Here is an 8,873-nt window from a genome sequence, read left to right as displayed (position 1 = left end):
TTAGTCACCTCTAGGCCTGTGCCCAGCTGGGTGGGCTCCAGACGGAGGTCGCTATTCATCAGTTCCCAAGTGGAGGCACAAAAAGGCCTTGGCCTAGCCCTCCAGGGTCCCAGACTTTGAGTTAGGAGGGGCAGGTCTGGCCTTTCCTGGGTCATCACAGGAAACCCAGGCAGGTGCACAGGTGAGGCCAAGAGCACCGCCTGCCAGCCTAGTTGTGTTTGGAGAAGTATTCCCTGCCATCATCCATGCTGGGTTTGATCGCATCACTGTCCGGCTTCCAGCCAGTGGGACAGACTTGTCTGTGCTCATCTGTGTACTGGAAGGCCTGGACAAGCCACAGAGCCTCATCCATGGAGCACCCCAAGGACAGATCATCAACAGTGAGCTGGCAAAGGACACCCTTGGCATCGATGATAGAGAGGTCTCTGGAGGCAATGCCCTCATCTCTTTTCAGCACGCCATAATCGTGGGACAAGCTTCTGGTCACATCAACAAGTGGGGGATGTTCAGGGAACCCAAGCCTCCCTCCTTTCTGGGGGGTCTGGGTTCAAGCCAAGTGAGTGAACTGGGAGAGTCCACTGAGACTCCCAGCACTTTGCTGCCCAGCTTGCGCAAGACCTCAGCATGGCCACTGAAGGTGACGATCTCCGTGGGGCACCCAAAAGTGAAGTCCACAGGGTAGAAAAGAGGACCATGTGCTTCCCTTTGTAGTCCAACAGCTTCACCCCCTTGAAGGTGAAGTCAGGGGCAGGCTTTCTGATGTGCGTGCAGCGGGAGGCCATGACTGAAAGTTGCATGGGCAAAGGCTGGATGCACGGACAGCCAGACGCGTGGACCCACGTTCTCAGTGCTGCCGTGTCCTTTAATAATGAGTTTTCTTGGAAACATTTCTTCGTCTTTCTGTACTGCAGTTTACTCTTTCATAAAATACGGTGAAATGTTATCTGCTTTAGAAGAGTATCGAATTTGAAAAGAACATGAAAGAACACATATAAAATGTTTAGAACATTGCTTGGCTCATATAAGCGCTCAAAGGACTTCTTAAAGATATGATCCTGATAAAGGTCCTCCTGGCCAAGTGATGAGTTCATGCAAGATCTTAGAAGAGGTGACATCTGACTGCCTTCAACTATTATCTTCAACATGTTCTAGCTGCGTGGCTTTGGGAAAATTATCTAATTTCTCTGTGCTTCAGTTTTCTCATCTGGAAAATGGGGTTACTAAAAGAACCTGTTTCACAGCAAGGATTAAAGGGGTTCATTATTTGTAATAATTCAGCCATGACCGAATTAGTAAGTGCCCATTAAATGGCCACCATTCCTATCCATCCTAGTAGTGTGTGTGTTTTTGCAGAGGATATGTGAAGGTGGCAGTCGTTTAATCCACCCAAGCAATATTTACAAAATACCTATGAAAATATGTAAGCAGTAAGATGACAGGAAATGGAGCAGGGCATGGAGGTCATTTTGGGGAGCTGTTGGTGAGGAGAGGGTTAATTTTCAAACCGAGTCATAAAATTGATTGCTTGTTTTCCCTATAGGCCAAACTAACTTTGACCCCCCCCCCCACAGCCTTCATAGCCAGGGTGTTGGTCCTCCCCAGAGCCAAACAGGAATGTTAGAGAAAGTTTTGCTACAGGACTTGACTTCCAAGTTTTGAATGTAAGAACCTCCTCTCCATACTTGCTTTGTTCAGGGCATACATTTTTCCCTGCAGCCAAGGAGGAAAAGAAAACACACTCTTCCCTCACGACCCAAATCAGTTTTTGGAGACTTCCTGCTCTGGGAAGCTCCTCAGACCTCCAGAACAGAATCTTAAACCTGTATTAACTCCTTCTCCAATTCTGAGTTAAAAATCAAGGAATCGCGTTGCCCTCCACTGTGCTTCAAAATCGAAATGGGCTCAGTACAGTTGCCATGCCGCATTTACCAAGACGTTTCATGCTCAGTCACTTCCAGTGAGTCATTTATTTAATTCATCAATAATTTTCTTCCCTTTGCTTTGGGTGGAAAGCGAGCTAATCAGCAATGTGGCTCAGATGTTCTGATCCTCCAATATATTATGTTGGTTGCACTCCAGAGTCACATTTGAATTAAAAAAAAATAAAAGAGAGAGAGCCAGTCACTTCTTTTTTAATAGTGTTTGTTCTCGTTTGAATTCAGACTGTTTCTTTCAGTAAGTACAAATCCAAGCATTTCATTTTATCATTTTCAACTCCCCAGGATGACAAAAGAAAATAGTATATTTTTCTAAAAAATGTTTCAGAAAAGGATAATGTTTAAAATCAAGTCTTAGTCTTTCTATCAACATGAGGCCTCTCTAATCCAGCTGCTGGCTACCATGGCACTCTCTAACCTCAGGGACTACTGGCCCTTCAGCCAATAGCTCGTTATCTTTTTGACCTTGAGCTTTTGCAAGGACTGCCTCTGGAAGAGGAAACCCTTGCACTCCTGTCTTCCTGAAACACCCCCAGGAATCTTTCAAGGTGTAATAAGATGCCCTTGTCCACCCTCACCCTTGTCTCCTCCAGGCAGCCTTAGCTTCTGCTCTGTGTTTCAGGGGCCTTGCGTATCCACACTCTGATACATTGTGTCTGACTACATATCCATTTATCTCTCCCACTTAACTGGACAATCATCTGTGGCCTGGAGGATACACTTTTTATGTTTTACTCCTGACTTCTGAGAACGTAACAGGCTCACCAAAGGCACTCAATAGATGACCGCTGAATGAAAGACTACAAAATGCTTTGCAGGTATATTTGTAGTACTATTTGGAGAACGGAACAGTTATGAAACTCTTATTTCAGCAGGGATGAAACACATCCAGGACACACTCATGAAAGCCAAGCCTGACAATCATTGATGTATTCCCTCTCAGCTCAAAGTATTTCATTCTTTGCTACTCTGTAATCATGGAGGTGGGCTTTGTAAAGATTTCTCCCTTGTAGCTGGCCAATATTGAGTGTTGTCATGTGGGAGGTACGCAAGGGGTTTTTTTTTTGTTGTTGTTTTTTTTTAGTTGGAGTCTCGCTCTGTCGCCCAGACTGGAATGCAGTGGCATGCTCCCAGCCACTGCAGCCTCAACCTGCTGGGCTCTGGCAATCCTTCCGCCTCAGCCTTCCAAGTAGCTGGAACTACAGGTGCACACTACCATGCCAGACTAGTTTTTTAAAGAATTTATTGTAGAGACGAGGTCTTGCCAAGTTGCCTGGGCGGGTCTTGAACCCTCAGGCTCAGGCAATCCACTTGCCTCGGCCTCCCAAAGTGCTTGATGACAGGCTGATCCACCAAGCCCGGCCAAGGGGTTTTTCTTCTGTGTTTTGGTGAGCCTTCCTTGCTTAATTTCTGTGAAAAGTGCAGTTTCTTAAGTACCTACTCCTGTGCGGGAAGGAGATTCCACATCCTAGTCCCTGCAGCTTAATGTAAGTCCCAGCAGCTAGCAGCTTCCATGGCCCCTCCTCTGATGGCTTCAGAGTGGCGTGCTGCCAGCAAGGCACAAGCCTGTGAACAAATGTCCCCACCACTCTGTTGCATGATTTTATAGTGAGATCCGAAGCCTAGCACCCGCCTATTATGGCCTTCCCAGCAATCTGGAGGAAAGACTTCCAGCAAGTTCTGCCTGTGTGTCACCTCAACTGGACTTGTTGCTGTCCAGCAGGCCACAGCAATACTCTCTTCAATGATGTCTATATCTCAACCCTGTTTGGGCAAGGGTCTTCCTGGGGTGTTTCGTCTGAGTCCCAGGTATAGTGGCTGGCCCTGATGTCTGTTATTCCTCTATGCTTTGTTGTTTCCATTAACTTTTCCTAAGCAAGTTCTTGTTTCTCCAAACCTCTGTTTATAGTTCTTTATAGTACACTGTCCCTGTTCAAATTACTGAATTGTTTTTGGCTCTTGATTAGACCTTGACTGATATATCAAATGTTAAGTAAATAAAAGTGTGAAGAAAATGTTTTATTTAGTAAACTTGGAAACAAGATTAGAGTCTAGTGAAGTCTAAGGAGCTATCTTTACATTTGACATTTAATGCTAATTATACTAAATTTTGAATATTAAATTTGGAAATGATCTATCTGCACACTTATGCCAGGACTTGAACACTAGAGAGAGAAAAAAAAATCTATGAATTTAGACACTCTTAATTTTTAATTTTATAATTCAGATGAGGGCTGAATAAAAATTTTCCTTAACCAAAACTTTATCTAGTTAGTATAAGCAAACAGCATATTTACATCTGTTAAGATTTTACAAGTGCCATTCTTCCACTTGAATATACCTAATATTTAATATATGATAGGCCCTAAATGGTGATAATGTTATCATTGGTGAGATGAAGTCAATCAAATCTTTCAGTTCATTAAAGGAGTTTTTCTAGAACCGTCTTCTAGGATACACTTAGACTAGCTGATTTTACTGTACCTACATGAAAGTCATGTTGCTAATGTCTCCAAAATGAATCTCAATCTTAGTTAATATGTTCAGACAAGTGGAATATTAGTGTTTGTTGCTTTTGTTGTGACAAATGTTATTTTTTAAGTGCTTATATGGCAATTTAAAGAAAGCATTAAAGACAGAATTTAAATTTTATTGGAAAAATTGGTAGAGGTCACCTACATACTACAGTGTCTTCTGAGAAATTAGAATCACATTAGGAAACTAAATACCACTTAGATTATCTTACCAAGCTTGCATTTCATATCTGAATCAATTAGTAGCATTAGTGAAGACATCCACCATTATTAAAACCTGCTTAAGGATCTCATTCACTGCCAAGCACTACTTTCAGACTTCCAGAGGAAATGCCCATGTGATTGGAAACAATTTACCCTTATATTGATGTGGATGATAGCATGTGCTTTTAATGGCTCATTCTGCCTGACTAAAGCCTTATTTGTGGGCTTATTTTCTCCATATATAATTCTCTTGGCTGTAAAATTTAGCATGGGCCTGTTGGTTTATCATATGGACTCTTCATTTTTATGTTAGATGCAGTGATAGCATGCTTTTTCCAATTTTTATTTTCTTCGCCTTTCTAAATCTTTCCCAGCTAACTAGTACATTTTAGGATGACCATTCCAATCTTAAGCTCTCTCTCTGTCTCTCTCTCTCTCACTCACTCTTTCTCTCTGTCTCTCCCTCAGCTGAACGTTTACAGCAGGTTCATATCTAGAATAAGGGCTAACCAACATTTCTGGAAAGGACCAAACAGTGAATATTTTAGGCTCTGAGTGTCATACAGATTCTATTATAACTACTCAGTCCTGCTGTTGTAGTGTCAATGCAGCCATATGCAAGCGATTGAACATGGTTGTGTTCTAATAAAACTTTATTTTTGCCAATCCCTTATCTAAACAAGAGTCTTTCATTTTAAGGATAAACAACAGCTTTCCAGAGAGTGCATGGAGTATTAGTGTTTGTTGCTTTTGTTGTGGCTAATGTTGTTTTTTTAAGTGCTTATATGGCAATTTAAAGAAAGCAGTAAAGACAGAATTTAAATTTTATTGGATAAACAGAAGGAAAAATTGGTGGAGATCACCTACATACTACAGTCTCTTCTGAGAAATCAGAATCACATTAGGAAACTAAATACCACTTAGATTACATGACCAAGATTGCATTTCATATCTGATATTGATTCATTTTGTAAATAAAGTTTTATTAGAATACAACCATGTTCAATTGCTTACATATGGCTGCATTGACACTATAAACAGCTGGACTGAGTAGTAATAATAGTTTGTATGACACTCAGATCATAAGGGAATCACTCTTATGATCACAAACTTCAGTCATGTTTTTTCCTACAATTAATTTGCCTGAGGTCTGTGGTGGATCAATTCACCTTTCCTACCTCTTCTTTAGAACTCACTCCACTTTACCAAAAAAATGCACACCTTACATCCATCCTGAATCTTCTTCCCACATTGTGAAAAAGCCTCTGGGGCACAAAAATCATTGCAAAGAATGTTGAAACCCTTAGTACATAAAACAAAATGGCTCCTTATAGAATGCCTTACTCCTAAGGAAAAGTCCTTTGTGATCCAAGTAAAAAATATCTGCTGTAAGACATCTTGAAGGATGCTACAGCTTAATTCATCAGGGTGAAAAAACTCATAGCAAAACACTGTGCCTTCTACATCTGTCTGTATATCTATCTATCCATCCTTCTACCTATATCTCCCTACCTAATATAAATAGAATTAAAAACAGAATTCAGAAATGTAAAAGTCATCGCAAGGATATTCATTAACATGTTTATTTGAATTTTAAAAATGGAGTTAGATTTTGTTTTTCTAGCATAAATTAAGTTTGATTAACTTATTTCACAATGAAGACTGTCTCAGCTTATTTGGTTATACAGCAGATATTTTCCATAAATTGAGTGAGCTAAATCTGTACTTATATATATGTAGCTCAAAATTCATTGATAAAATAAATTCAAAACACTTAGAAATATATAGTATTCTGAAAAATACATAGTTTGGGGACTATAAATATACAACCAAATTTTTATGTGTAAGCTGAACATGTTTAAGTAAAAGTAGTTTTAAAAATCTAGCAAATATATAAACAAAATGTTTAAATATTTAAATCTTCTGGTCTAGAAATACCTTATAATTAATTTTACTTCTGCAGCCTCTATTTTTGTCTTGAAATGTATTAAAACCTTTATCAAATTTTGGCCCATCAAAGGGGGCCAGTGTTCAAAGTGTGCCTCAAATAAGGCAAATGCCTGAGCTGTGACCTGGATGTTTCTGCAGCTCACTTCTGCATTCTGTAAGTCAGTTTTCCTTTTCTCACTATGATCTTTTTTTTTTTTTTTTTTTTTTACCATGTGGCTATGCTGGGACAGCTCTGAACCTATTCTAGATCATTTATAAATGCCCAGTTGTAAATCTGCTCAATTTGTAAATCGTTCTTTGCTCAATTAAACTCTGTTAAATCTAATTTGCCTAGGTTTTTTAAGTGCTACTTTACTTTTTTTCAATAATACTTTATCATATTCCTGATCATTTTTCATATTACTTGAGGCTTGACTTTTTGCCTTATTGTCTTCATTTTCAACAGATAGCTAGAAATACCTTTTGGTCATTATTTTAATAACATACCCCATTTTATTACCCATTATCATACAATCCCTACCATCTCTTTTCTTTTAATGTTGGGGCAAAGAGAAAAAGCTTCCCCTTTCCCCCTCTAAAGGTTTGCTGAAAATGGACTGACAAAAGGCAGATGGGTAGGAGACAAGGCATATACAATTTATTTAATATGCATAAACATGGGAGCCACACACAGAGTATGAGACTTCGAAAGGGAAGAGGGTTCAGCTGGCTGAGGCTTAAATATTCTCCTCACAGGGGGAAGACGTTTGGACCTGGGTGACGTACACTATTTTGTAAATGATTCTTTTTGGAAACTAGATGAGAGGGACAAGTCTAGGGAAGGTGAGGGGAGGAACTGTGCAGGAACACAGGCTTTCTTCTTATGCAGATCAAGTCCCCAGGTGATCTCTTGGAGCTGCCCTCAGATGAATAGATGATCGGTTGGTCTGCATGGGGTGACGACTCCCTGTTTCTTCCCTTCTCTGGTGGCTTATCTTTCCTGGTTATTTGATGAGATTCCTAGGGAGAAGGTCTTAAGACAACTGCTTTCTTTTGGAAAGAAAGAAGCCTACTAATAAGGTAAGGAAATTCCAGAGGGTTCCTTCAGGTGCTTTGGGAAGAGGATTTGGGAGACCAGGACTTGTCATAACCAAGAGAGAGAGCTTGGTTGTGAGGTTTATTTGTGAGGCCTTTCAATTTTCAAAGCACGCTGCCTGTCAAAGTGCCATATTTTGGGGAATCATTTTCTGCACCCCACCATCATGGAAAACAAGTCTTTCCCTTCTAAGCCCAGCTGCTGTACCTGTGTTCCACGTCCCATTTTTCTGTCTTCTCTGGGACTTTCTCCCATTGAATTATCTCCTCTGTGGCTTGCATCTTTTACAACCTCTTCTTTGTTTCTTTTACTCTTCTGTTAAAACTATGTGTCTACTCTACAACTGGCCCTGTGATCCCATTTCTTGGTTTCCACCCAGCAACACCTATCCATAGATCCCATCACCACCATGATTCATCTGGAATCTGGTTCCAAACTTCACTAAAATGTCTTCCAAAGGCATCCCTGATATCTCTTGCACCCTGAACCAACCCTCTCTTTGCCCATAGCCCCTCTGACTCTTCTGTAGCATTTGACTGTCTTCTCTTTCATGAGAGTCTCCTCTTTCTTGGTGTTCATTACGTTCCACTAACCTGGTTGGCCCAGATACCTGTGGAGTCCTTATTCTGCAAATCTTCTTCTTCCTGTCCTCAGCCATCTGTCCTAATGTCCTGCCCTTTGCTCAGCTCTCCTACTTCAACTAAGACCTGACTCAAAGTAACGGATTCCCTCACCTACACCTGAACCCCGAAATCAGGACTTCTAACTGGATATTCCAACAACCATAAAAGAGTCAAGTTAGCCAGAATGCAACTTGCTGTCTTGCCGAGTAGGGTCTTGCTTCTGACTGTGTTCTCTTTGTTATCCATTGTCTCTTTTTTCTGGGTACTTTGTCTTAGGGTCTTGAAGGCATCATCACCTCCAGCCTCTCCCTCATTTCCTGTTTCCATTCAGTTCACCCCATTTTCCCCTCCACTCCCCTAGCTCAGGCCTTCTTTTATCATGGCTGAAAAGCTTCGCTCACCTTCCAAATGGCCATCAGTTAGCACTATCTGCAATTTGATTCACATGTTAAAGTTTGTTTATCCATCCTAAAGGGTGAATCTGATTTTGCAACTCACTCAAACATATTTCTCTAATTCCCTAATGACGGATGCATAAAATAAGTTTTCC

General features: G+C 40.7%; 1 pseudogene; it reads right to left on the bottom strand.

The window, feature by feature from the left end:
- Positions 1–208: 208 nt before the first annotated feature.
- LOC103257149 lies at positions 209–782 on the bottom strand (annotated as a pseudogene).
- Positions 783–8,873: the final 8,091 nt, after the last annotated feature.

This window comes from Carlito syrichta, unplaced genomic scaffold (genome assembly GCF_000164805.1).
Source record: "Carlito syrichta isolate Samal-C Ts95f unplaced genomic scaffold, Tarsius_syrichta-2.0.1 Scaffold301567, whole genome shotgun sequence".
In the NCBI taxonomy this organism is placed as follows: Eukaryota; Metazoa; Chordata; class Mammalia; order Primates; family Tarsiidae; genus Carlito; species Carlito syrichta.
Note: the sequence above shows the minus strand (reverse complement) of the source record. Positions and strands in the feature narration are given on the sequence as shown.